The 23,506-nt window shown below is 36.7% G+C and overlaps 1 protein-coding gene across 5 annotated transcripts in view; it reads right to left on the bottom strand.

Annotated features, from left to right (window-relative positions):
* Window positions 1–23,506, bottom strand: part of ctnnd2a (catenin (cadherin-associated protein), delta 2a) — a 726,237-nt gene that overhangs the window by 480,606 nt on the left and 222,125 nt on the right. The gene's annotated exons all lie outside the window — the stretch shown is intronic.

Raw genomic sequence — 23,506 nt, 5'->3', positions numbered from 1 at the left:
GAAGGTCTTAAGTGTTGTACGTGCGTACAAATGTTTTAAATTACATTTTTCTCTAAGATTAAATTTCTCCTCTTTTTTTGAGAAGAATTGTTGTATATTCTTGGGTAGCAGGTTATAGTTTGCTTTGTGTATAATTTTAGCTGTTTGCAAATTCACTATGTTGTGGAATTTCAGTATCTTTGATTCAATAAATAAAGGATTTGTATGTTCTCTATATCCAACATTATGTATTATTCTAAATGATCTTTTTTGTAACACCGTTAATGAATGAAGTGTACTTTTGTAATTATTTCCCCATATTTCTACACAGTAACTCAGATATGGTAACACTAGTGAGCAGTAGAGAATATGAAGTGATTTTTTGTCTAGAACATGTTTTGCTTTATTCATTATTGACGTGTTTCTTGCTACTTTATGTTGTATATTTTTTACGTGAGATTTCCAGTTCAATTCATCATCAATCATTATACCTACTTTGACTTGAAATGTCATCACCTTGAATAATTTCGGAATTTGCCTCTAGTTGATTGTGACTATACCACAGGGAAAATATTGTTTTCAAATAAAAATTGTTTTATAGGTTAATGCAACAATATAAAATGATGTAGCATAAAATGTATCAAAGATAATTACTGTATTGCTACATTAACAATTACATATTTAAGAAACAAATAAATGTAAGAAATAAAATGGAAAATAAGTGTGTGTAAAAAATAATGTGAAATTAAATAGAAAATAAAGTCAGTATGGTTAGAGTTTATTTCAAACATGCATACAGATATGACATGATACATCACAATCTCCAGTTTCTCTTTTCAACATGTCTGAAAAGCAGTAGGACGAAGCAGAGCTTATTTAATCCTACCCCTTTTCCATTAAATAGTATGTTGATAACAGTTTTATTCACTTCCTGTTCTCAATTTGTACACAATTTAAGTTTAAAATGTTTATCATGAATCTTCTTTTTTGTAAACACTTTGGACAAACTGGACTATATTTGTATTTTCTTTGACTTCTTTACTTAATCAATTCCATAATTTAACTCCAAATACGGATATGCTAAAGGTCTTAAGTGGTGTACGTGCATACAATTGTTTTAAGTTTCATTTTCCTCCCAGGTTATATTTCTCCACTTTTGTTGAGAATTGTTGTACATTCTTGGGTAGCAGCGTATAGTTTGCATTGTGCATCATTTTAGCTGTTTGAAAATTCACTATATTGTTCAATTTCAGTATTTTTGATTCAGTAAATAAAGGGTTTGTGTGTTCTCTATATCCAACTTTGTGTATTATTCCAATTGATCTTTTTTGTAACACAGTTAGTGACTGAAGTGTAGTCTTGTAGTTGATTCCCCATATTTCCACACAATAACTGACATATAGTAATGAACAGTAGAGAACATGGAGTGACTTTACATATTTTGTTTTATTTACTATTGAAATATTTCTTGCCCCCTGATGTTGTGTATTTTTATATGAGATTTCCAGTTCATTTTATCAATGATTACACCCCAAAAATGTATGTTTTACTCTTTTTAATGTCTACTCTGTATACTGTATTTTGTGTTTGACTTTTTCTTCTCCTGTAACCTAATAGCATTATTTTAGTTTTACTAAGTTTCAAGGATAGTCTGTTTTTGTCAAATCATCTCTTTAATGTATGAATTTCATCTGAATGTATTTGAATTAGCTTCTGTGTGTTCGCTCCTGAACAAAACACAGTCACGTCATCTGCAAATAATATTAACTTAAGTCCTTTGTAACTTTATAAATGTCATTTATATAGAGCTATAATCATTTGGTCACAGTATTGATCCCTGGGGTACACCACAGGATATATTTAGTTTTGTAGATGTGTGTTTGCTTAACTTCACATATCGCTTCCTGTTGGTTAAGTAGCTTCTTACCCAGTTCAAGACCAGCCCTCTGATGCCATACTATTCTAGTTTTTTTGAATAAAATATCGTAATTAATTGTGTCAAATGCTTCATTTAGATCCATAAACATTGCAGCTGCACATTGTTTAGCATCTATCGCACTGACAATCTCTTCAGTTATTTTAATTAATACTGAGAAGTATTGGGGGTAATCCCTCTTGGTACCATTTTTAATAATGCTAATGAGAATGCCCCATGTTGCTCCCATGTTGTTTTCGTTTCTGTCTAATAAATGACTAATATTATTTTGTGCATGTTCGTCGTCTGCTAGTTTGTTCTTATACTTTTTGTACTTTGTAGTGCCTCTGCAGATATTTGTGTTATAAATGTCCTGTATAATAGATGTTTCTTATTACAAGCATTTTTCAATTACTTTGCCATCCATGGTTGATTAATCTTTGTCCGTTTCCTACTAAGTTTTTTCCATGAATAATGTTTGTCATAAAGCATCAGTAACGTGGTTCAATATGTACTGTATGCTTCATATATGTCCTTTTCCCATTTTTGCTTTGTTAGCTATTTTTTTTAAGTAATCATACTCTTTTGTGTGCATAGCCTTCGTAAAGTCTTTTTGCCGTGCATGTTCCTCTTCCTGTAGTTTTCTAGAAAACTGATGCAGGTTATGTGAAGACCACTTGTAATATGATTATCAATATCATTGGTAAAAATATTATCAATAAGCATAGCACAGTGTCCTGTGATTCTGCTTGATGTTAGGATATAAACTCATGCAATACATTGTATTACCAATTGACTTCTGCATATTTGGGTTCAATAGATCAATGTTAATGTCACCACATAAGAAAATTACTTTTTGATAATGTCAGTAAAGTTTGCCTTGAACCAGTCCTCAAACGTTTCAACACTTGACCTAGGTGTTCTATACTTACAGCTGATTAATACGTTTTTGCTTTTTTCATGACATATGCCAATGGTTATGCACAGAGGTGGGTAGTAACGCGCTACATTTACTCCGTTACATCTACTTGAGTAACTTTTGGGATGAATTGTACTTCTAAGAGTAGTTTTAATGCAACATATTTTACTTTTACTTGAGTATATTTATAGAGAAGAAACGCTACTTTTACTACGCTCTATTTATCTACATTCAGCTCGCTACTCGCTACTGATTTTTATCGATCTGTTAATGCACGCTTTGTTTTGTTTTGTCAGACAGACCTTCAAAGTAGGATCTATCGCATGCCTGCGTTTCACCAATCAGATACAGTCACTGGTGACGTTTGACTCCGTTTCACCAATCAAACAGAGCCAGGCGGTCACATGATTAACAAGCTTAAGCTTACATGAACTCAACAAAGCACATTGCGGTAAGTAACGTTAGTAGATATTTTGGCTGTCACCGTAGGCTGATGTTAGCTTCCCTGCTATGAATCACTGTCAAATGTACATCATGTGGGGACATTTATTAACGTACTGCAGCCTCATAGACACACACACACACACAGTCACACACACACACACACACACGCACAGTCGCACACACACACACACACACACACACGCATGCATAGAAACACCAATCAGTGTGTTCCCAGATGCAGCCCACACCTATCAGTTAATGGTTTGCGTAAAGGCTAACTTTTTATTTTCCTTTGTAATCTCTGCCTACTGAGCCTATGGTGCTGTTAAGTTATTGTGGCTCAATTTGCCTTAATTGTTTTTACGTTAATGTATTATTATTTAATATATATTATTGTTTGCTCTTGAACGCATCATAATTATCCCCTCAACTCCCCCCAAAATGGATTAACTCGCTGGAATAAAAAAGACAATATAACATACATCCATAAACGTGGATGCATATAAAAAAGTGCAATATATTTATCTGTACAGTAACCTATTTATATATTTATATATGCACCTTATTGCTTTTTTATCCTGCACTACCATGAGCTAATGCAAGGAAATTTCGTTCTTATCTGTACTGTAAAGTTCAAATTTGAATGACAATAAAAAGGAAGTCTAAGTCTAAGTTTTAGTTGCTTAAGAGATATTCCTGGCTCTGAATTTGCTCATTGCTATTTTTATGTTTTTGTGCATTATTTGTTGCCGTCATCATTAAACGAACAGGTTACTCATCAGTTACTCAGTACTTGAGTAGTTTTTTCACAACATACTTTTTACTTTTACTCAAGTAAATATTTGGGTGACTACTCCTTACTTTTACTTGAGTAATAAATCTCTAAAGTAACAGTACTCTTACTTGAGTACAATTTCTGGCTCCTCTACCCACCTCTGGTTATGCATTCTAAGATATTATCAATAGCAAATGACATGTTTTACCACTTAGTAGTTCAGGTTCTTCATCACGTACGGAGCTACTCCACCTACGTTCTTGTTGGTTATGTTGATATAGTTTAGCTCATATCCTTCATATTTAAATATTTTCCTTTTTCATCAACAATTGATGTTTCTGTGACAGCGATCACTTTGAAAGGTTCACTGAATTATTATAAAAAGTGCTCCATGTTACTGTAGTTTGCGTACAAGTGTCTGCAGTTAAAATGAATAATTGACAATTTGTTGTCAGATTTAATGTTGCTATTCTATTGTTCACCCGTATAATAAAAACAATCATTACTGATGTAGGAGAAACCATTTGTATGTGGATCTATGTCATTCTCTAAATCCTGGCTTTTATGGTCAGAAGTTCTTCAGTTCCATATTTTCTTGTTCAGCAATGTTTAGTATTGTTTCAACAATATCTACAGTATGAGTGTACACAGATGTAGAGCATTGAGTCGGAGGGGCAAAGTGTGCCTGAGTGAGCAGCAGAGAGAGAGAGAGAGAGAGAGAGAGAGAGAGAGAGAGAGAGAGAGAGAGAGAGAGAGAGAGAGAGCGATGATTTCACTGACAGACTAGAACTGTGACTAAAGTATTGATCCCATTGTGCTACAGTAGTATGGAGCCGATACAAATGCCGGCCTATAAGCACACCTGTGCTGTCCATATCCTACCAAGTCAGACCTACACTGTTCCAATATCCATTTCTCAATTGTTCATGACTGATGATAACAACCAACCCCCCCACACCCCGGATTGTAAATAATGTAAATAATTCAATGTGATTATCTTGTGTGATGACTGTATTATGATGATAGTATATATCTGATAGTATATATCCGTATCATGAATCAATTTAAGTGGACCCCGACTTAAACAAGTTGAAAAACGTATTCGGGTGTTACCATTTAGTGGTCAATTGTACGGAATATGTACTTCACTGTGCAACCTACTAATAAAAGTCTCAATCAATCAATCAATGTGCATAAGATTGAATCTTTATTAACATTAAAGAATACAAAAAAGAAAAAGAAAGAAATATAGATCAACTCAACAAAACTTTATCAAAATAGTTTTTTAGTCTGTAAAAGACACAATTTAAAGTGCATCAATGTGCTTGAAATTTAAACCAAAAAAAATCCTTATTTAAACTATAAAAAAATTTTGACCGGCATGAACCATTTGATACTGAAAAATACAATTAAGCTCAATAAATAATACATTGTAGCACATTAACCTACAAAATAAAAGTATGTGGGGTGAAAATATGGAACAGCCTGAGTGATGAGCTCAAACACTGTTCAAACATTGAACATTTTAAGAAATTGTACAAATCTAATATTTTGGTTCGGTATAGTGAGGTCTAGGCTTATTTTGAGTACGAGTATGAATGACTTATATGACTTACTTATGATGATATATTGAGAATTGTAAGCACATAGTTCTGGGCAAATTGAGTTATGTGGATCCAGATGAATTTGATAAAATGTGGTTCAGAGGAAACTGGATATTAGTTAAAGTAACTGTGTAAAAAAGGGGGATTCAAAAAGTTTATACTTCTTCCCATTACCCTTTTGAGATATGTTTAATTTAATTGTATTTAATTTTATTAATTCAATTTTCTTTTCTTTTTTGTGAAATCATATTGCCATTGAGCACAAGACTGTTCACTGGAGATATGTATGTATATTATGTACTACATCAGTGGTTCTTAACCTTGTTGGAGGTACCGAACCCTACCAGTTTCATATGCGCATTCACCGAACCCTTCTTTAGTGACAAATAAAATGTTTTTTTAATTTTAAGAAAAAGTTATGTTTTTTTACTGGTGCACAAAATGAACCGTGCATGAACATCACCTTGTTCAAAGAACAAAACCAACACAGTGCATGAACTCCACAAATTACACACCTTACACACATTACCATGAATTGATTAACGTGGACCCCGACTTAAACAAGTTGAAAAACTTATTCGGGTGTTACCATTTAGTGGTCAATTGTACGGAATATGTACTGTACTGTGTAAACTGTACTGTTTCATATAAAGTATTCTCTTTCTTTGCAATCTGCTAGTGAAAGTTTCAATCGATCAATCAAACAACCTGCAAATCAGATGGAAAATTAGAGGGAACATTGTTTGGGGGAATCCATAATACGCCAATAGGGAGAAGTTTTTATTTACACGATAAGTCGGATGTGTCTTTACCTCCGTGGCGGAGGCTCCGCCGAACCCCTGAGGCCGACTCACCGAACCCCTAGGGTTCGATCGAACCCAGGTTAAGAACCACTGTACTACATGTATGATGTGGAGCTGACTATGACATACTGAAAAAAAAAAAGTTTTTAAATGTTTTTCCATCAGAATAATTAAGTCATTTTAAAGCGAGGTTTGAAGCATTATACTGCATGATACTGATATAGCATGTTATCGGGGGGTCACATGCGCCTCCCCTGGCATCGTGGCTGCACACCCCCCAGGATGGCTTGCCCCACTATTTGAGAAGAACTGGTCCAACCAGACGAACAAAAACCCCAACAAAAGCCTGTATGATGAAGTAGGGTGTAAACATGATACATTAGAGGTGCAGAGACCACTAAATAGGATTACAAAACATCATGAAACTTGTGTATTTGTATTTATTAATTCATTTATGTATTCTAGTTTACTTCCTTGCTGCCCACTTTTGACACTTGTGTAGTTGTCTGCAAACATTTTGAGTAAATGTTGCTGGTGTTCGGTAAACACAGCGATATTTACTATCAGTCTCTTTAAAATGCTATAAGGTATGTAAATGCAACAACAACAAAAATGTACTTAACCGCATTTGGCCATTTGTAGGTTTATTTATCTTAACATATCTATCCACTTCCTTGTAATCATACTATTCTATGCCAGCCCACACAGTATGTGCTACTTTGTTTAGCTAATGTGTGAAGTCACGCAATGCTTGCCTGCAGTCATGAAGATGGCGAATGGCAACGCAACATCCGAAATGAAGTGTCATCATTTTTTCCAACGGTAATGTGATTGGCGGTTAAAGATAGTTGGAGGAGCTGGGATTGGTTAAGGATGGTCTCACTACAAAAATAGTTCTTTATTCCCTTTTGTCGCTTGAATAGTTGAACAAATTCCCTTGAAAGTGTATAATTGTGCCCAATGAGGATATGTGTGGTATTTCTTCATGGAGTGTGCAATCCCCACAGGGATGTGTTATTTTCAGAGAAGTTGCACACTCTATTTAGAATATGGTTGACATATATAGCAGAGAAGTTCTCTGTAAGGCAGGTGATGACAGCGACACTCTTTAAAAGCTGCTTTAGTCAAAATGTTAGGTTTGATGTTACCTTTGTATTGGTTTACCCCATTCACTAACCAATAAATGTGAAAGGCATGTGTTTATCAAACATTCAATTCCAATGTACGAAGTATAAAAAAAATAAAATAATACAAATTAAAAACAGAAAGGGCCCAAGAGTAAAACCTTGTTGCACCCCTGAATTTAGTTTTTCTTTTTTTAAATAAATGATAATTCAAACAAACGTTTGTTGTCGGTTACAAAGGTGTTGACAGAAGCGTTTGATCACAACATCTCGCAGGCCACATCAGTGGAGTTTTGACAAGAGAATCTCATGAAACAATTTAGGAAAATACCGATTGGCAAACAAATTCTTATCCAGGAGCTGTCCAATATGGAATGCACTCCCAACAGGTGTAAAAGAAAGTGCATCTCTATCCTCCTTCAAAACCGCACAAAAAGAACACCTCCAGGCAACTTCAACATACTTGCCAACCTTGAGACCTCCAATATCGGGAGGTGGGGGGGGCGTGGTTGGGGGGGGCGTGGTTAGGGGCGTGGTTAATAGGAGAGTATATTTACAGCTAGAATTCACCAACTCAAGTATTTCATATATATATATATATATATATACACTGCTCAAAAAAATTAAAGGAACAGTTTTTATCAGGGTACGGCATGAATTCAATTGCACTATTCTGATAAGGTTTTGGTCAGGTACGTGGCAGAGGGGGTTGTTAACCAGTTTCAGCTGCATTGGTGTTCATGGAATTAACAACAGGTGCACTAGAGGGGCAACAACGAGATGGCACCCAAAACAGGACTGGTTTTGCAGGTGGAGGCCATTTCAAGTTCCTCCCTCTTGATCTTTTTTAACTGTTTTTCCACAAGTGTTGGCTTTAGCTAGAGTCATTATCACGACTGGGAGCATGAGGCGATTTCTTAACCCTCCTGAAGTTGCGCAGATTGTCCTACTCCTCCAGGATGGCACATCCATGCGTGCTGTTGCAAGAAGATTTGATGTGTCTCCCAGTACAATCTCCAGAGCATGGAGGAGATTCCAGGAGACAGGCAGTTACTCTAGGAGAGCTGGACAGGGCCGTAGACGGTCCTCATCCCATCAGCAGGACCGATATCTGCTGCTTTGTGGAAGGAGGAACAGGTTGAGCACTGCCCGAGCCCTACAGAATGACCTCCAGCAGGCTACTGGTGTGAATGTCTCTGCCCAAACAGTCAGAAACAGAATTCACGAGGGTGGCCTCAGGGCACGACGTCCTGTAGTGTGCCCTGTGATCACTGCTCAGAACCGTGGAGCTCCATTGGCATTTGCCATACAACACCAGAATTGGCAAGTCCGCCACTGGCGCCCTGTGCTTTTCACAGATGAGAGCAGGTTTACCCTGAGCACCTGTGATAGACGTGAAAGGGTCTGGAGAAGCCAAGGAGAGCGCTATGCTGCCTGCAACATCATTCAGCATGACCCGTTCCGTGGTGGGTCAGTGATGGTCTGGGGAGGCATTTCCATGGAGGGACGAACAGACCTCTACAGGCTAGAGAACGGCAGTCTGACTGCCATTAGGTATCGGGATGAAATCCTTGCACCCATGGTCAGACCTTACGCTGGTGCAGTAGGTCCTGGGTTCCTCCTGGTCCACGACAATGCCCGGCCTCATGTGGCAAGAGTATGCAGACAGTATATGGAGGATGAAGGAATTGACACAATTGAATGGCCCTCACGATCACCTGATCTAAACCCGATAGAACACCTCTGGGACATAATGTTTGGGTCCATCAGACGCCGCCAGGTTGCTCCTCAGACTTTACAGGAGCTCACTGATGCCCTTAGACATATCTGGGAGGACATCCCACAAGACACCATCGTCTCATTAGGAGTATGCCGCGACGTTGTCAAGCATGCATACAAGCACGTGGGGGCCACACAAGATATTGAAAATAATTTTGAGTTGCAGAAATTGAATTTAGGCAAAATGGACGAGCCTGCCACATCATTTTTTCACTTTGATTTTTGGGTTGTCTATATACTGAGCCATCTGTAGGCTGAAAACTTTAATTTCCATCAAAAGATGTGGCATCCTTTTTTTCCTGAGACATTAAACTGTCCATATCAGTATAGATATCAGACATTTTTTTTTTCACCATTGAAATTGGATGTGTTTTTAAAGTGTTCCTTTAATTTTTTTGAGCAGTGTATATATATATAAATACTTGACTTTCAGTGAATTCTAGCTATATATATATATATATATATATATATATATATATATATATATATATATATATATATATATATATATATATATATATATATATATTTATTTATTTTATTATATATATAAATAAAAGAAATACTTGAATTTTAGTGTTAATTTATTTACACGTATACACACACACACACAACACTCATCTACTCATTGTTGTACTTGAAAGTACAATGCTTTGTTAAGGGTTGAATTGTCCATCCTCTTTCTATTCTCTGTCACTATTTTTCTAACCATGCTGAACACCTTCTCTGATGAGGCATTGCTGTGTGGCACGCACAAAAGTGCTTTCATCAAATGCACGAGAGTGTGGAATCTTCCATCTCTCCCTAGCATGGCCCAAAACCGGTCAATCCTTGCTTCCTGGGGAAGATCTTCCCTGGCAAGCACTTGGTACTCCAGTACTTGTACCCGGAGGCTGGTCAGGTCCAATCGCAGCTGCGGCAGACTTTTTTTGGGGGGGGGGGCGTGGCCTCCAGCTCCAGCTGAATACAGTTTGTCGGGAGAAAATCTCTGTCGGGAGGTTGTCGGGAGAGGCGCTGAATATCGGGATTCTCCCGCTAAAAACGGGAGGGTTGGCAAGTATGAACTTCAACCCTAGACTAACACCCTCCCCCCTACACATCCCACCTCCCCGGATTATAAATAATCAAATGTAAATAATCAAATGTTGTTCTTATGCTTTCTGAGCTCACTATGTTCACTGCTCGCCGTACATATCCTACCAAGTCAGGCCTACACTGTTTCAATGTCCATTTCTCTGATGATGCAATTGTTGATGACTGAAGTGTTGATATCAACCCAACCCCCGCCCCCCTCCACATGCCACCCCCCGGATTGTAAATAATGTAAATAATTCAATGTATATACTCTGATGATTAACTTGTGTGATGACTGTATTATGATGATAGTATATATTTGTACCATGAATTGATTTACGTGGACCCCGACTTAAACATACGTGGACCCCGACTTAAACAAGTTGAAAAACGTATTTGGGTGTTACCATTTAGTGGTCAATTGTACGGAATATGTACTGTACTGTGCAATCTACTAATAAAAGTTTCAATCAATCAATCAAAAAGTCGGTAGTTTGTCAAGTTGCAAAAGAGCTTTATATGTTGGGTGCTTTTGGCGAATGCCCTATTCAGAATCAGAATCAGAATAGTTTTATTGCCATTGTTTGAGAACGGGTTCACAAACTAGGAATTTTTCTTGGTGCAAACGTGCGACATAAAACACATATAACACATATTTGGTATAAAAAGAGCTGTGACTGAGCTATCAGATAGACTTAGAAGGGATTCAAGGAATTCAAGGAGCTGCTGTTAGGAGTTCTTGTTCATTTGCCTGATGGCCGAGGGGAAAAAACTGTTCAGGTGGCGGGAGGTGTGGGTCTGGATGGAGCGTAGTCTCCTGCCCTCCAGGACTTTTTGTGACTTTCTAAACTGCCAGACTTTGCAGCAGCTTTTTCAGAAAATTGCAACAAAAATTGTGATGTTTTGAGGCTCTTTTTTTTTTCCAATAATATTGAATGAACTTGTGATTTTATGAATGTGTTATCAATATTTTAAGTGATCCGTGTAACCTTTACCTAAAAATAGCACAGGATTTCAACAAAAATTTGAAAAATACTGTAATGATGTTTTTCTCATTTTATACCGCAGACTTAAAAGTAGACACTATTGGCAGTAAAATCATGTATTTAGACATCACTTTCAAATTATTTTATTGTTATAAGGATAAAAAAAACAGCAATAATTGGTTATAATTACAGAAATTAAAAAACACCAAAGGCTTCCTTGTTGTCCGCTGTCTGCTATCGTCCACACGTTGTAGACATTCTTTATGTCTGTTTTATGCCTGAAACGTGTTTGTCCATATTGCCTTTACAGTATGTTACAACACTTTAAACCCTGGACTCTACAAGCATGTGTGAACTGATGAGAGTGATATATGTCACTGATGCTAAATGAGAGACAGTGACAGATTATCACCATGCTTTAAAATCTCTAACTATCTCAAAATGCTGCCTCTTTGCATGGATAAAAAAAAATGTTGAATAAATTAATAAATACATGTAAACTCGGAAGTGAGGAGGCCAGTGTGTTGCTAAATATTTATATACTACATTACTTAGAAGCCTTGACAAGAACCGGAGGTAGGTCTGAGCCATGCGGGAGGATGACAATTGTGCAATTTGATCAATAAAAAGTTATTACTGTAAATTGTTACATGTTTCCGTTCTTGCTTTGTCCACACAAGAAACAAAATTGGTTTTGATTAGACAGTTGACGTGCGTGTTTGGGTGCCGCTCAGAAACAAAATTGATTGGCGAACATTACGTTGCTTAGCCAAAATTTGCAGAGAAGTTGCAAGCTTTGGACAACATTCCGAGGCAGTGTATAAAATGCGAGGATGAGTTGAATTAGCATAAATTGCGACATTGTAAAATCATATAGTGTTTGTACAAGATGTTATTTTCTTCAAGATGTTTTGTAACTCTTGTATATACTAACTTTTCTGCATGCCGGCTTTACCTTTATGGTTTGGCTAAGCACAGCTAAGGAGGTGCAGGGAACAATGTATAAGATATAAAAAAAGAAACACTGCAATGGCTCCTTGTGGTGCCCAGATCCCCACAAAGGCCAAATCATGGGATCACCAAAATTGCCCACTGCATACTCCTAAATGATGTCATTAATAATCATACATTATTCAATCAGATTGAATAGAAATGCCAGTGAAACATATGGTTAGCATTTCTGCCTCACATTTAGGAGGTTCTGGGTTCCAATCTCTGCTTGGGCCACTTTTTGTTCACTATTAACTAAGGCAGGGATCCCCAAACTTCTTGACTCGGGGGCTGCATTGGGTAACAAGCGGTAGAAAATGGAATAGAAAGGACATATTTGAAAAAATTATATTATTATTATTTTTTTAACTTGGGACTTCCCACAGGACGATTTTGGATCTGGGCCATAGTTTGGGGACCCCTGAACTAGGGGGACAGACCTCTCCCTTTGATGTTGTTTTTATATTTCGAACCATCATCCTTTGCAGGGTACATTAAATTGTAGTATACAGTGGTACCTCAACTTAAGAGTGCTCCAACTTAAGAGTGTTTTGAGGTAAGAGATAATTGTTCCGCTTTAAGATGCAAGCAAAAATTTGAGTAACAAACATCCCCGCCGTTAGTTGGCGTTGCAAATGTCACAATGAACTCCGTAAGATTTACCCAAAACATTTGGTCTTACTCACTAGCATTAGCTTATAGCTAGAGATGGACATAACTCTGTTTTCCCTACTCTGGGAAAGAAGAAAGTGACTGTGAATGATAGTGCTGAGAAGAAGAAGTGGATGATATTCAATGAGTTTTAAAAAAAAAATCATTAAAAACATGACTTGGTGAAGCAATTTGAGCGTATCACTGCTAGTCTGCACCATACTGAAGAAGAATGAGTCTCAAACCAGTCAAGGACATTAAAATAATATATTAAAACAGCAGAAATGTAGCCATGAATATATAGAAAAGCTGCTGATGGTGTGTTTGATGGAAAGGCAGCTGGAAGCACATACATTCTATTATATTGCTTTTATACAACATGTTTTAACTAAATGTTAGTTTTTCTTTTTAAAAGGCATGTTACTTGGTGCTACAATTGTGCTGTTTTGAGTAGACTAAGCACCAATTAAATTGGTTTCAGTTAATTGCAATGGAGGGCAGCACGGTGGAAAAAGGGTTAGTGCGTGTGCCTCACAATAAGAAGGTCCTGGGTTCGATGCCCGGGCCCGGGTTCTCCCCATGACTACATGGGTTCCCTCCGTGTACTCCGGCTTCCTACCACCTCCAAAGACATGCACCTGGGGGTAGGTTGATTGGCCCTCGTGTGTGAATGTGAGTGTGAATGTTGTCTGTCTGGGTTGGCCCTGCGATGAGGTGGTGACTTGTCCAGGGTGTACCCCGCCTTCTGTCCGAATGCAACTGAGACCAGAAGAGGGACAAGCGGTAAAACATGGATGGATGGATAATTGCAATGGGAGACATTGATTTCAGATAAGTGTTTAGCGTCGTCACAATTGAACTCGTAAGTTGAGGTATTACTGTATTTTTTTGGTCAGTTACACTTTTCAGAAAAAAAATGCCCTTTTATGATAAATACAACAGTCCAGGTTGTAGACAAAGTCAGCTTGTGTAGGCTCCAGCTCACTTGTGACTCTGAATAAGATAAGTGGAAGAAAGCTAATAAATAAAAGATTAGAAAATATGTTGAAAAGCCCCCTTTTAAGACAGTTAAGAAATAGAAAAATCTGGATCTTATTCTAGAGTTGCTGAATGTTGGGAAATTGGAAAAAATCTATGGGCAACCTAAACATTACAATGCAAATCTAAAAAAAAAAATGTCACCTGCAGTCCAACAAAGATGCCAGTCCAATAACTTTAAATAACAAAAACAGCAATAAAATGACTGCAGGACTTGTGGAATTTTAACATCAAATAGTCATCGAAGATAATTTTAGTTGGATAGGTTATGTACACATCAACAAACCCTGCAGGAACAACGCACATTACAGCTCCATTACTGTACATTAGAGTGCATTACTTGTCATATGTGCCTCACTGTAAGCTATACTCTGTGTCATATTGCAGGGTTTCCCACACATTCATTTATTTGTGGCGGCCCGCCACAAAAAAATTACGTCCGCCACAAATTTAAAAAAAATAAAAAATAAAAAATAAAAATGTAAAAAAAAATAAAAATTTTTGTTTTGTTTTTTTGTCCTCTCCAGCTTCTCAGGCAAATCATATAGTTGATGTAGATGCCCACATCGGCTGTTCAGATTTACTTTACAATAGAGAAGTGTAGGATACTTCTCTTGTTGCCTTATTTGTATTTGACTTTATTAAATGTATTTATATTAGAAACACAACATGTGTATATAACAAAGGGTGCAAAGTCTGCAGGCAGTAGGAAACACATGATTAAGTGTAGGGAGTAAAACTGATGGCAGTCTAAAGTTCAAAATTTTTGGAGCTCTTTGTTCATTGGATCAGATGTTTGATGAAGCTCTGTGTCTATCTACCACCACTACTGTTTTCTGTTTATTTGTTACTGACTGTGGCAGGATACCTCTGCCTCTGTTTTACTTTATGTTGCTGGTAAATAATATGGTTGTAGTAGTAGGCTAAAGTTAAATTATTTAGTATACACTAATTAAAGGGGCAGAGCTTTGAGACATTTTAGCTTTTATATTTTATAAGATATATTTTTTGTAAGAACCACAATTAATAAATATATTTCAATGAATAACTTATTGTTCAAATCTGTATATAAATATGTACATAAAGTGTTGTAATTATATTGTAAAATGGATGGATGGATGGATGGATGGATGGACGTTTAAAAAAAACTGTTATTATTAATTAGTAAGTATACATTTTTTTAGCCTTTTTAGAGAAAATCAAATCATTGTAGTAAATTATGCAAATTACTGGATGATGTCACTGTGACCACGCCCATAGCCACGCCCCCACCGCCACAGGTATCTTGGCAGTTTATGGGAAACACTGTATTGGCTATTTGACATGATGTGAAAATGAGTTTGCACGTATAGTAGTGAATCACACATGTATGGATCAATACGTGCAAGTAGTCCACCACACTGAAGGTATTGGACGAGTACAACCTGAGCGAGAGTAGAGAGAGTGTGTGTGATTGTAAAAAGCATGTGTGCTGGTTAGATTGGTTTTCAAAGCCATTTGAAGCACTGAATGACTTGATCCTCCAGTCGCTATCTCAAGTCTCCAAGCGCAATCCCCTCAACTCCTCAACATTACAACACAGTGCAATGCAATTCATCTCCCCTCGACTCTCACAGGAACCGCTTACTCATCAATATGCACACTTCCTTCCACCTACTTTTCCCTCGACTACCACTTGTGCATACACGTACCAACCGACCAATACAAATACATGATAGCTGTATTTTTTTGTCTTTTATACAGTACTCACAAAAAGCGAGTGCCTGCATCTATTTTATGATTTTTTTCTCAAGGGACAATTGGATAAAAATAAAACTTGGGTATAACTTAGAGAAGCCAGTGTACAGCAGTTGTGGGGGGAAATGATAGATTCATAGACGCATCACATTTCGGACGTGGACGATTCAGAGTTATAATCGATTATTTAAGATGCTAAATCATGTAATACAAACAGTTCTAGAATGTCGATCTAGTGCGGACATACACAGAAGGACGGGGAGACAAGAAGCCATGCTAATTGCTACGCTAGCTTGAATGTGAAGTAGTGAAACAACTAAATAATAATAAATGTCATGTACACTTCAACAGAAATACAACTGGAACTGTGTTACAACAGCTAAAAAAATAAAATAAGCAAGTAGATGAATAAGTTAGGGGACAGACTAATATCCACACAGTGCGATAACACTGTCAGCCATCAATATTTATGAGTCAATAGACCCACTTCTTTGAGCTATGAGTTTACGGCGACAGAGGACAAAGTGTGTGATTTTTTTCCAAATGCATTCTGATTCAAAATTGATTCATTTAAAAAAAAAAATTAAAAAAAAATTCTGTATTTATTTATTATATTTTAATTTATTTTTAAAGAATCCATTTTTCAAAAGACGTTCTTTTAGGCCATTTCCGGCTAACTCGTTTAAGCTTTTGTTACCCGTAACCTGTCTTGAAAAAGGTTTTGTTATAATTGTTCTACCAAATAATTGATTGCGAGAACCGGTTTGAATCGAGAATCTTGTTGAACAGGGATCGATGTTAAGTCGAATAGTCACCCCAAAAATCGGAATCGAATCGATTCACGAGTTGTCGTAATATTCGCATTCCTTATATCTAATACTCAAATCGAATCTTACAACAACTCATGATCCGATTACAATTCTTGTGGTGATGATTAAATTAAGAATTTATTCTCAATTCAACACAATTTTTGATTCACACAGTATATTATTTGGTATAAAAATGAGAATAAAACCTTTTCAAAACAGGTTATAAGATATAAATAAATATGCACAGTGAGTAAAAAGTGTATATTTTAAAAGGAAGTGTTAAAAAACGTTATAGAATTGGATTAAATAAGAATTGCAGTTCGGATGTGAAACAATTTTTTTCAACAACCTTATTATACAGTACATCTATAATAATAGTAATAGTCATGATATAAAATAAAATAAAGATGCAGCAACAATCAATTTGTAATCAAATCGTAGACCTTGAATCGTAACGTATTTGTGAGGTTTCTATGTAATGTACTATATATGTGAGCCAAAGATTACCAACCCTATGGAATATAATGCAAAAATATTCTTGTTATTCCTTATTCCAACTATAATTTAAATGTGTTTTGTTAAAAAATAAATAATAATAAAAACAAATTCACACCAATACATGAACCACTCTTACAAATTTAGCATTCTGAATGATCCTGAATGATGCACCAGGAAGTTGCATCATTCAGGAGCTTTGCAGGCCATGGTAACCTTATACTTTTTTCTTGTATATTTGATGACATTTACACTATAAATCAAATCACAGTCTGGTTACCTAATTTATTCTACAAGGGAATTGTTAGGTAATATGTTATGCCTATTTTCTTTGTGAATATATACTATATTAGTTTATTATTCTCCTTCGGTCAATGGTCAACAAAATAAGCAAACAGTCGTACATTCATAGATTGAAAAAGAAAATGTTGCAGAGCGAAAGGGTTTAGGCTGAAGTTGAACACTTATTGCGCCTAACCCTATATTGTAATAGAATAGATGCTAAAATGAGAACGATGTACTGACTTTAGTGGCATTCTGTGTTTGTACTGCAGTACCGAATGCTACACAGACAAAACGTCCAAAAAGTCCAGACATTGATAATTCAAGCTGGGTAATTTTAACGTCACTTATTACCCTTGTCCAATCCTCCGACAGCTTGATTGTGTTTATGGAAACTGATGACATATATAACGCCATCCAAAGTAACCTGGTATAACACCACACTAGTGACAATAGAGGTTGAACTGATGCAGAGTATTGTTAATATTAAGTTTTAAGTCATAAACAGTGTTATTATGAAATAATGATGTAAAATACTATAATGTTTTACCTTCATGCATGGAGCACATCCCCAAATGTCCAAAGGTGAGTTTTAGTTGCTTTCAAAGTGTAGGATTCCCTATGGCGTGAATACGAGCGACACACAAGGCAGCAGCTGCACTAAGCCACAAAAGGTCTCTATGGCAACTGTTGAATCTCATCCATCCCCCAGCATTTTAAATGAGGTCCTGACTCCTCCCAGGTGTGCCCTGCTTGTGCACATACCTGCACGTTGCTCCAACTCTCATGGCAGCTTTGAAGAGTGTGGGCATGGGGAGGATTGTGTTTAGAGGGGGCGGGGGGAGGCAGTATGAATATTGTATATCATGTGGATGCTACCATTTGTTCACTGTAGCTGACAATACGAGCAGCAGCTTCAAACATGCTCGTGCAGTCTGCACATTTTCTATTTGCAACATCCTTTATTGTGATAAAAATGCAACAACAAAATGTGACAAAAGCAGTCTCTCAGTGAAAGCACTGGTCTCTGACAGCTCCTTAGAGAGCTTTAATCCATGCTGTCACTAGCCATTCTATTCTAAAGGTAATTATTTCTAATTAGGTATTCATGGCAGCAAAAACACAGTTGTAGTACTGGAACAATAAAGGAGAAGAGAAGGAAGAGGGACATAAAACGGACTTCAATCCTTTCCGACATTCCACTTTTCTTCAAATCAAAATAGACAAGAAATATGTGTTTGAAAGCCAAAAGAATCCCAGTTGTCTTGAATGACCCTTTTCTGTACGGTACCTACTCAACTCAGCCTGTTGATTCACTTTGTCACCGCATGGAACAGATTAGTGTTTGGATGCAAAACAATTGTATGTAACTAAACTCAGACATAACTGAAATTGTCTGTGGCCCACAGAAGCAAAGAAAAAACGTCCCATTGAGACCCTCTACCTAAAACCGACAGTAATAATCAGGTTAGAAATTTAGGGGTAATGCATATATACACACACATACGTATATTCATTCATTAATACATACATACGCGCACACATTGGTACTTACCCACATATATACAGTTGCGATCAAAAGTTGACATACACTTGTAAAGAACATAATGTCATGGCTGTTTTGAGTTTCCAATAATTTTTACAACTCTTATTTTTTTGTGATAGAGTGATTGGAGCACATACTTGTTGGTCACAAAAAACATTAATGAAGTATTTTTTTTTTTAATGAATTTATTATGGGTCTACTGAAAATGTGACCAAATGTGCTGGGTCAAAAGTATACATACAGCAATGTTAATATTTGGTTACATGTCCCTTGGCAAGTTTCACTGCAATAAGGCGCTTTTGGTAGCCATGCACAAGCTTCTGGTTGAATTTGTGACCACTCCTCTTGACAAAATTGGTGCAGTTCAGCTAAATGTGTTGGTTTTCTGACATGGACTTGTTTCTTCAGCATTGTCCACATGTTTAAGTCAGGACTTTGGGAAGGCCATTCTAAAACATTAATTCTAGCCTGATTTAGCCATTCTTTTACCACTTTTGACGTGTGTTTGGGGTCATTGTCCTGTTGGAACACCCAACTGCGTCCAAGACCCAACCTCCGGGCTGATGATTTTAGGTTGTCCTGAAGAATTTGGAGGTAATCCTCCTTTTTCATTGTCCCATTTACTCTCTGTAAAGCACCAGTTCCATTGGCAGTAAAACAGGCCCAGAGCATAATACTACCACCACCGTGCTTGACGGTAGGCATGGTGTTCCTGGAATTAAAGGCCTCACCTTTTCTCCTACAAACATATTGCTGGGTGTTGTGGCCAAACAGCTCAATTTTTGTTTCATCTAACCACAGAACTTTCCTTCAGGAGGTCTTATCTTTGTCCATGTGATAAACAACATGAGAGCAACATGGGGTATACTAAATAATATTATCAAATATGGTGCTAAAAAAGATTATCCTCAATATTTCTCAGAGGGAAACTAAAAAAATGAAAATATGGACGAAGTAGCTGAACAATTTAATAAACATTGTGTAAATATAGGAACAAAACTTGAACAGACGATTCCAGATGTTCATGATAGGTCAGTTGAAGACTCGAATGAAACCATAGACAGGAATTCCAACTCAATGTTCCTCAAAAACGTCACATAAGAAGAAATAATCAAAATTGTAAATAAATGCAAATCCAAGACCTCCTCTGCCTGACATGGAGTAGATATGGACAATAAAAAAGTTATTGAAGAATTTTCGGAACCTCAAACATATCAGCAATTTATCATTTTAAACCAGCAAATTTGCAGATAAAATGAAAATAGCAAAAGTTGTACGGATTTAAAAGGCTTGAGACAAACACCAATTTACAAAGTAAAGACCTGTTTCCTTACTGCCACAATCTTCTAAAATCATTGAAACATTATTGTTACGGCTCAGACCCCTGCCGTCTGTGCGCACCTCGGGACACGCCCACGGGTGCGCACATCCAGGGACGCGCCGTGCGCGTCTCCGCCCTGCAGCAGCCACCAGCTGCAAACACTCACCGGCTATCTGCACACCTGATCCTGATGAGGGCGTGCCGGATAAAGGCAGGGTGTACCCAAGGATCGGGCGGGAACTTAGTTTTCTCATGGTGAACCGTAAGCGAAGCTTTAGCTCTCTCTCCTTGTTTTCCTCTCCGTGCCTTAACCCCCCCTGTCTTCTTCCGTGTCCCTGCAGTACCCTCCGTCGCCTGGACAGTGAGCTGTGCGTCTCACTTTTCCCTGGATCTCCCCCCTGTGTTTTTGGACTGCATTCCTCGTTCCTGACTCCTCGCTTGCCCCTGGACTTGACGCCCCTCTCAGCCCCACGGACTCCCGCTTGAATCCCGGATCACCTGCCTGCCCCCTGGACTTCCTCTTCTCTCGTTCAACACTTTGGTAACACACACTTCAGTTAAATTACACACATAGTCTTACACTACACACTCATTACCTTTTGGATCTAGTTCACACTCCATTTCCTTAGTTTATTATATTAGTATTGTTTGTTATTATTATATATATTGGATACATATATATATACTGTATATATAATAAATAATTATATATACTGCCCTCTGGTGTCTGAGCCGTCACCTCCCCTTTAGTTGAAACACAACAATTATTCAACAACAGATTGGACAAGTTCATGAATAAAAATTAAACACTCACATAGAATCAGTACGGATTCCGAGCTAACATTTCAACATCGATGTCATTAATCAAGAAAACAGAGGAAATTACCAATGCAATAGATGATAAACAGTCTGCAGCAGCAGTATATATGGATATAACAAAAGCATTTCACACAATTAATCATAATATTTTAATAAACAAACTAAAAAGGTATGGCATCAGAGGATTGGTGTTGAATTGGATAAAGAGCTAATCAACCAACAGGAAGCAATTTGTGAAGTCAGATTAACATACATCAACAGAGCTAGATATATATTGTGGCGTATCCCAGGGATTAATACTAGGACCAAAAATGTTTAATCTCTATATAAACATTTGTAAAATTACAAAAGACTTAAAGTTAGTATTATTTGCAGACGACACAACTGTGTTTTGTTAATCAGAGAACACACAGATGCTAATACAAATAATAACAGAAGAAATGAACAAATTAAAAAAGATGGTTTGACAAAAACAGACTCATTTAATCTCAGTAAAACTAAAATAATGCTATACGTTAACAGTACAAGAGAAGGTCAAACAAATGGATGGAATATACATTAAAAGAGTAAAATGAATCAAAAGTTTCAGAGTAATAATAGATGATCAAATGAACTAGAATTCTCATAAAAAATATACAAGATAAGGTAGCAAGAAACATTTTAATAATGAAAAAAGCTAAATATGTACCAGACAAAAAAATCATTCCATATTTTCTACTACTCACTAGTGTTACCATATCCGAGTTATTGTGTTATTGTGTAGAAATATGGGGAAACAACTACAAACGTACACCTCATTCACTAACGGTGTTACAAAAAAGGTCAGTTAGAATAATACATCATGTTGGATACAGAGGAAAAAAAATGTGCTACAATATTACTTATATCGTAGCTTATCTGAAGTGATAAAAGTGCATATCCCCAAGAGACCGCTTTGAACGCTGAAACATTTCCAACTGTCAACTACTGCACTTCATTTTGAGCATTTTTTATGTAATGCTATTCACCTTTACCAAAATCTTTCAAACTTATTTTACAGTATGTGTCGGTTTTATCTCAACACATTAAACTTCAATTTGCATTATTCTGCCAGATAAACAGAAACTCTCCCAAAAGAACAAACAAAGATGACATAGGAGCCACATCTATTTTTATTTCTTTAAAGCTCGCTAGCTGAGCCTATTTAAGCACAGGTGTGGGGAATCATTCATCAGGCATAGGGTGGTAGATCATGCCGTTTTTAACACTTGCTCATTCCTTCACGCACACACTTCCGCAGATCAACCTCTATATTTAATGCACCAGTCATGTTTTTGTTAACAACTTTTTCTTAATTTTTGTTAACCTCACCCAACCGTGGATCCTTGTCTGAACTGCCTCGGGTCATTTTAAGGCCACCACATTAAAAGTAAAAGTCATTATTTTTTAATAATATATATTTTTTTATTTTAAATATTTAGTGATACAGTAAGTAACACTTCGCCACACATGTGATATGTATGCTTCCATCTGCTGCGTTTTTTGTTTTAAAATGAAGAGTTTGAGGTTTGCGCAACAGGCTTCCGTAGGTAGACCGCACGAATACGCACATACTCATTGAGCAGTACAAAGTTAGTAGTCAGTATTTGTTTCAAGAGAGTTTGGAGAATGCATGTCTAAATAGAATTACGTCTGCTGTTTAATGTAAATTTTGTTCTGTTAAAATCTCATTTGATAAACATTTGTACAAGTTTGTTGTGAGAATTTTCGTTAGCCTGTCAATGAGGCGGTCCATTGCACGTTAGGATTAAGCTAGCAGCTAACCTTCATCCTGTATAACTATATTGCTATGTTTCAGTTTATATCAAACTGTATTGTTGATTTAACATTAGTCCTACATGCATGTGCATTTCATTAGTTTATTATTGTACTTTCCTTTGTGTGTTTAGATGTACTGTAACTTCATTGTGGAGACTATCAATAAACAACCTCAATAGTTGGTCAAAGCCTGCAACTTCATTTTATTTGGCCCACGAAAGCCTGGAAATAATTAGCGTCAATAAAATACTGTATTTTTTCTTAATAAATGTATTCAGTCTTTTCATTTTGACAGAAACAAATAAATACTACTTGCAAATGTTATTATCTAATAGTGCTACAAAAACATAACATTCCAAAAATGTTTTTGTAAAATGAAAAAACTCTTCAATATCTGCTTGACCTAATATTTCAACGCAAGTTATCCATCCAATTGTACACTGTAAAAACGTCAATAGATTTTATAGTAAAACTCTGCCAGTTGTTACCGTTAAATATATGGTGGTTTTACAGCATATTACTGTAAAATGGCAACACTGTTTTTTTTGTGTTTTGTTTACAATAACATTCTGGCAACAGAGCTGCCAGTTTTTTTACTTAAAAAAAAAAACCGGTGGCT

This window comes from Entelurus aequoreus, linkage group LG15 (assembly GCF_033978785.1).
Source record: "Entelurus aequoreus isolate RoL-2023_Sb linkage group LG15, RoL_Eaeq_v1.1, whole genome shotgun sequence".
NCBI lineage: Eukaryota > Metazoa > Chordata > Actinopteri > Syngnathiformes > Syngnathidae > Entelurus > Entelurus aequoreus.
This window is presented reverse-complemented; position numbering and strand designations above follow the sequence as displayed.